The sequence below is a fragment of the Amphiprion ocellaris genome, chromosome 12 (assembly GCF_022539595.1).
Source record: "Amphiprion ocellaris isolate individual 3 ecotype Okinawa chromosome 12, ASM2253959v1, whole genome shotgun sequence".
NCBI classification, from domain to species: domain Eukaryota; kingdom Metazoa; phylum Chordata; class Actinopteri; family Pomacentridae; genus Amphiprion; species Amphiprion ocellaris.
The window spans coordinates 36,637,613-36,644,697 of NC_072777.1; the positions used below are offsets into that span (position 1 = coordinate 36,637,613).

At 36.9% G+C, this 7,085-nt stretch overlaps 1 non-coding gene across 2 annotated transcripts; it reads right to left on the reverse strand.

Annotated features, from left to right (window-relative positions):
• Window positions 1-3,172: 3,172 nt before the first annotated feature.
• LOC111567868 (uncharacterized) lies at window positions 3,173-5,470 on the reverse strand. Of its 2 annotated transcripts, none has more exons than XR_002746090.2 (6): window positions 5,369-5,470; window positions 5,150-5,205; window positions 4,907-4,958; window positions 4,650-4,793; window positions 4,365-4,535; window positions 3,173-3,537 (listed from the first exon to the last, which is right to left on the reverse strand). It is a non-coding gene; the product is annotated as an uncharacterized LOC111567868 (transcript). The 2 variants fall into 2 exon arrangements; XR_008603593.1 differs by having other exon boundaries at window positions 4,650-4,814.
• Between the last annotated feature and the right edge of the window lie 1,615 nt (window positions 5,471-7,085).

The following is a 7,085-nucleotide window of genomic DNA, read 5'->3' on the forward strand; positions in this document are numbered from 1 at the left end:
TCCATTTATTTAATCCAGAAACCTAAGATTGTGAAGTGTATGTTGAATTAATTTACTGACTGTATTTTAAAGTTTAATGGTAAAACAGATGGTTAAGTATATATACATACACACATTTATTCATATCCTCAAAGAGCAATAAGGTTTAAAGACGTATTCCAGTTGTTACAGAAACCAAGAAATACACCTCCACTACTGTTCTAAATTTTGATGATGAATGTTTTCCAGTTAAACTCCCACTTTTATCCATGTGCTAACATAACTGTACAAGGGGTTTTTAATCATCAATGAGCCTTTCAACACCATTAGCTAACACAATGTAGCATTAGAACACAGGAGTGATGGTTGCTGGAAATGTTCCTCTGTACCCCTATGGAGATATTCCATTAAAAATCAGCTGTTTCCAGCTACAATAGTCATTTACCACATTAACAATGTCTACACTGGATTTACCATTCATTTAATGCTATCTTCATTGAAAGAAGCTGCTTTTCTTCTAAAAATAAGGACATTTCTAAGTGACTCCAGACTGTTGAATGATAGTGTATTATCACTGAGTAAAGTTAAACCATGAAAGCATGTGAATGATAAGTGATGTAAGAATGATTATGACGAGTCAGTGAGTCCACAGACCTGATTCAAGGCCTGTTTTACATACGTGTGCTGAGGGCTGGCCATCTTATTTGCAGGTTTCACTGCGCTGCTTTGTTTTTCCCAGAGAAAAAAAATATAGGAAAGACAACTTTGAATGACAAAAGATTCAGAATATTAAACACTTCCAAGCTTTCATAATTATGAACTCTCTGAAATTCAAACTAAAAGAATGTTAATAGTCTGATGGAGCTTTAATTCAGTGAGTGTTCTGAGTAATTCAACCATTTGATAGTTGCATTCAGACTGTTGAAACATGGGAGGGTAAGAAAAGAAAGTGAAGCAGAAGTGGTTTTTATTTCTTTCTCCTTAGATTGTTAAAACATCAGCATATGCTGAATAAATAAATGCCTGATCCTTCACCATTTGGAATCACATTTGACTGTTAGAGACGTTCGGGTCAATTTGTCATTGTGATGCCACCCCTTCAGTAAACAAGTCCACTGATCTGTGTCAGCCAGCCTTGCCCTGTCTAACTGATTTGATTAGCAAAGTCAACCAAAAGAAGAGCCATTTTGCATGTACTTTGTGGACATTTGGTTGATTTCAAATTGTGCCATGAATTAATACTATTACATGAATTAGTTTTTATTCTGAAAGAGGCTAAGCGGAATCTCCCAGTGTACTTTATCCCAGCCTATGAAAACTGCAGTAATCTGTTCACTATTACATCGTATAGATAATCTATGTCTCAGTGAGCTCCTTTTAGGATTCACCCTTTTTATCAGAAACAGCTGTGGTCTGACGGGAAGTGGTCACAAATATTTTCTATGTGTAAAGACAGACATGTCCATCTCTGCTGTTAATATCTAATAATATCTAAAGGCATAAAAAAAACCCTAAACAAACACAACTATTACTGCAATACATCAAACAGACTTTCACATTAGATAAAACACATGCATCAAAAACAGTTCTGATCTAATGGTAAATGGTTACTGAAACAATATTTAACTTCGACATGGAATAGAATAGAACAGAACATCCTTTATTAGCCCCACAAGGGTAAATTTGCAGCATCACAGCAGCAAAGTGACAGTAAGAAAAATCAAAAAGAACACATCTATAAATTAAAGACATCAGATATAAAAACTATATATACAATATAAATAAGAAGAACTGAAGATACTCATACTAGAAAGTTATTACAACTGACTGGTTATTACAACCTTCAGAAAATAACTACACTGACGCTTGTTCAGTCTTTCCAAAAAATTAAGCATCAAGTGTTGCTCAAAGTGAGTGAGTTTCATTGGATGCACCAGATGATATGTCATAGTCACCTGAAAAACCAATGGCAAAACCACATGATCAGAACAACACAACAGCAGATATAGTGTTTAAACAGGAGCTAATGGTGTTTAACAACTGTCATGTTTTTGACCAATTTGGTTCTGGGCTGTAGTTGTCGGCACAGTGAAAGTTTGAGTTTTGTTAAAAATACATCTATGTCTGTCCCAAATTTTGTGACAACCATTCTAGTGAATATTAAAAATTTACTAATACGGATAAGGATTTATCCTGGGAAAACTATAAGCATCAAAATTTCAAAGCAATCCGTCCATGAGTTATTGTCAGTGTGGAGTCACTGATAAGTTAGCCACTAGTATGTCCAATAGAAATATGAACTGGCACTGCTTTACCTTTTCCTCATCTCAAGTTCAAAATCTGAGTCCACTTAATGTTTCAGCCCACAGATAATACTTTTATAGGTTTTGCATAATGAGGTATTTTTAAATTCTGTATTTGTCCAACAGTTGCTGGGATATTTCAATCAGGACCAAAGTGGTGGATAGACTGGATTTCTAAAATGGCTAAAAATATGGTTAAAAAAAAAAAAAATCAAATGTACTGTAAAACTTTAAAGCTTAAAACAGCAGACTGAAGTCTCATCATTCTTTATGTAAATATCACATTTAACATTACATTAGAATATAATTACACTGACACTCACATAGTTCGCTGCTACAAACCTAAGAAAATGAATGTCAAAGACATAAAACAGGGCTTACTTAAAACCAATTAATTGTGCTGAAGGATTAAATATCATTTGGATTGAGTGCATCAGAAATGTAATACAATTAAATAATAAAAAGAGAAGACATGAAGACTTAGTGTTATTAATGTCTTGGTAAACTGCATGGTGTGGGTCATTGAATGAAGGATCAAACTCCATAGAAAATGAAAAGGAACACTGAGTATTACAAAGAAGTAGTTTCACAAGACATGGAAAAAAAACAACAGCACAAACAACAACTGGTTTAGATCAATAAACGTTTTTATCTATTTATTTGTTTGTTCACTGAGTTGATTGTGTTCATCCAGAACTCGGTATAAATGGTTCCTATACTAGGAGATGGACTTGGGCCTGGAGTGACACCAGAAGAACTACATTTTATTTTCTGCCCAGAAAAACACCATAACTTTAATCATTGGAATATATCTTTAGGAGATAATTAAACACAACCCTAACTATATTTATGTTGAAATATGCGGGGCAGCCAGAGAAACACAGCAGACATTTTGTTGATAGCAGTATTTCTTTATTGTAACAGCTAAAAGACAATACTTATTTGTGATCAGAGATAAACTCATTTATGCACCAGGTTTGAGTTGTGGTTTTACTCTGTCCTGTATGTCACAGTTGTTGCACAACCAAACACTCTTTTCCTCACACTGCAGTCCTCCATTGGGGGTTGAAGTAGCACCCTTTAAAGTCTCGTTTTACTTTCTTCCTTTGTTTGAGTCCCATGATTGTCCTCAGTAGTTCTCACCTATGTTCTTTGTGTGAGTTGTCTAGTCTGTCCCTCTTCCCTTGAAGGATTGTCTTTTGCCACCCTGTTTTGTCTGTGGGATTACCAGCTGTTTGCTGCCACAGCAGATTCTCTACAGCAAGGAAACCAGATGGAGACATTAAAAAAAGTCCCTAATTAGCTACTAAAATTAAAAAGTCTGTTTTATTTCCACATTCAAAGCAAAACATTTTTCTACTCAAAGCTTTAAAAGGATGAAGAGAAACTGCTGTGTTTTGTTCATCTCTTTTTTAAAAAACGCTTTGTGAGAGATTCGTTCATTCATGCTGGTAGTCAAACCTATCTGAACAAACTTAATGCAAAGGAAACATGAGGAAGTACTTACTTTCCTTCTTCCTGCATCTATGATTCTGTGGTATTTTCTCAGTACATCAAAACAGCTACAAACATGATGAAGGTTAAAGATTTGACACAGACAGCTCCATCTACTGGAGGGAACATGCGGTTCCCCTAATATCCAAATAACTGCACACATGCACACAAATGTTCTTGATTTAAAATCATCAGTGAGAAATATACAATCAACAATGATGTTTTTCAGCTGGTTTACTAACATGGGACTGCAGAGAATGTATGAAAATTTCTGCAGATGAAACAATTTCCTGATTTAAAACAAGTTGAAAAAAATGGGCTTAAAATGTAGGCTGCATTTTAGTAATGTGGCTGACTGCAGTGGAGCCAGTCCTAATCATTTTATAGACTGTTTAACATCTTTATTTACTATATGGGAATGCCTTTTATTTGACAATCACACTGTAGGCTTTTAAAATATTCATCTGCAAAGTGACCACTTACTATTTTTATCCAATGAGTGTAGTAGACTAAAGTATGAAGCAACATAACATTAAAACACAGAAAGTGTCAGCATCTAAAGTAGAGCGCTTGTGTGAATGTACTTACACTCCGTGGTGTTTGACTGGCAGTACTGGCCGTCTGCTGGGAGGCCATTAATGCATCCACATGTGTCACCAACGATGGCATCACAGGCCTCATGGTTAATGCAGCTGTTATACGACCAAGCAAAGCTCTCCTCACACGTGCACTGGTATCCAGTCGTATGTACTGAACACACTATGGGAAGAAGCAGCAGCACACAACACCAAGGACGAACGACATGTTTGCTGGTTGAATAAAGATTCTGAAGCTTTGGGGAGCAAAAGAACAGCCAAATGAAGGATGTTGTACCTGTTGTGGTCTCAGTGTTTGTAATTTCTGTGGAGTTGTCGATCTGTAAAGGAAACGTGAGCGTGGCCAGAATCAGTCGGATATTCTCCACGTCTGAGATCCTTATAACAGCCTGGACCTCATAATCCATGGAATTTAAGGAGGCTGGAGTTGAAACAGTCCACACTTGAGTGGCAATAATAAGGCAGATTCAGACACCAAAAGTCAATATTCTTTGCTGTGATAAATTCTGTTAATGTTAATAGAATGTGACTCACTTTGTCGTTTTTCTCTGGCATGAATGGAGGATGTTTTTGAACTCAGTGATTCCTGAAAGAATCATCAGATTCAGTTCAACTGTAGTTTGTCTACATAGAACAATAACTGTAAGTAAATATCAATTGTAAACTAGAAAAATACACAACAGATAAGTTATTTCATACAACCACACACAGCAGTCTCAGCATCTCATGGTGTAGCACTACAACCTCTGCTGTTAGTAATTATCAGTTCATTCTTACCTGAGAAAAAACATCCAGACACTGTATGTGTGACGTGCGTGTTGTCTGTGCCGTGTCTAGATTTAGAGAATTAAAATACAAATTAAAATACAATTTAAAATAAGCTAAGAATATATAAAAAGCCGACAAGGCCACCTAGGATTAAAAGAGCCTTGGACTCAGTTAAAAATTGCAGGTTCTTTGAATCAGGGGTGAGCAGGTTAAAAACCACAAACTCACATTAAAATGCACCGGCTTACTCTAATAAAAACAGAGTTAAAAATCCCAGCCCCCAGTCCCCGGCTCAGTCTTCTTCCCGTCACCGCTCATCCCCGGTACTGCTGCCCTGCTGCTGCTTAAAGAGTCTCAGGTCCGTCTGCACAGCTGCTACTAATGCTGTCGATTGCAACCTGCCTGTGAAGCGTTCAAGGTTGGTTAGGTAAAAATGCATCCAGTAAAACTCACTAAAAACACAACAAACAGAATATGAAAGAATAAATCATCCAATAGTCCATAAAAAACCGACCCTGTCACATATGTATCCCTGATTCTCCAGACTGGTGCATAAAACCAGAAGAACAACCACATATCCTACTGTCTTTGGTAATGCCATCCTGACTAGAGAGACAACACAAAACACATGGTTTCTCTTTATTAAATCCTTATTAAAGCAATTAGAAGACCTGTATACATTTATGTTAATCTTCAAGATCATGCACATTTCACAGATTAAAACTTTAGGGTGTTACATAAGGATATACTGGTGCACAGTCTTTCTACCAGGAAGCTACCAGTTAAAAAGCACTGCCTTCCTGGTTACTGCTCTGTAAACATGTGGTTCACTAGCATGTGGCCATTTTAACAACCTAATCTCTGTAAATGTCTATTCTTCAGCAGACAACCTCTTTACAAAAGCTTCCTTAAGAGGAAAATATTCTACATGCTTTGTCTTTCACAAGCAAGTCATCAAAAATACAAGTACAGTAAGTGACAGATGGAATGAATAAAAAATAACCTTAAATTCAGACTCACATGCATGATCAAACAGATGCCCTAACATGTTTGATTATCTGTAGACAAATAAAGACCATGTTATGCTGTTTGCTCTGTATCTTTGTGCTACATACTTCTCAAAAGAAAAACTCAAAGTTTTAAATATAGTGTGTAGGAGTGACGTTAGGCTGGAATTTACCCAGGTAGCTGATTTAAACAGATATCAAGCTCACAGACCTCACGCTTACATTTTGCTGAAGGGAGCCTGTTACCTGTTCATCACCAGTCGAAGCTTTATGGGTGAGTGGCAAAGAGAACTGTTGAAAAAGCTTGAGTGAATTGAACTTTTTAGCCATCAGAGGACATGCCGTTTTTGGTGGATACTAAACAAAGTACATCATCACTAACACACCACGCCCACTGTGATGCATGCAGCATCATGATGCTTCTCAGCAGTGTAGTTTGGCATTTGTAGGAGCCAGGATGATTGTTTTTCTTTCATTAACGTCTGTTTTTCTTGAGTTAATCCCATCTAGTCCCTGAAGGATGAGGATAAAATCAAGGGAGGTTGCCAGGAAGGTGTGGCCGACCAGAAAGAGACAGTCTTTAGACTGGCTGGCGGCCTTGGATGTGGGTGGAGTTTGAGAGTTTGGTAAGTACTGCCGTCTTTATGTTTCACAAACTAAAGAGCAATAAAGAAACAGAAGCAAATACAAGAAGTCTGCAATTGGAGTGGACTATAATGGAAATGTTCAAACTGTGAGTAGTCCACTATAGGAGAAGACAGTTAGATTGCTTGGACAGTTTCTGGATAAAAGATTAAGAACAGATGGCTCATTAGTGCAAAAGAAGAGGAAATAATGGACACGAACTCAAACAAAGGTCAAGAGATGGAAGAGATTGAACATGTATCCAAGCAAAGGAAAACTATAATGATTAAACTTATGGAAGACGTGTCTTGTGC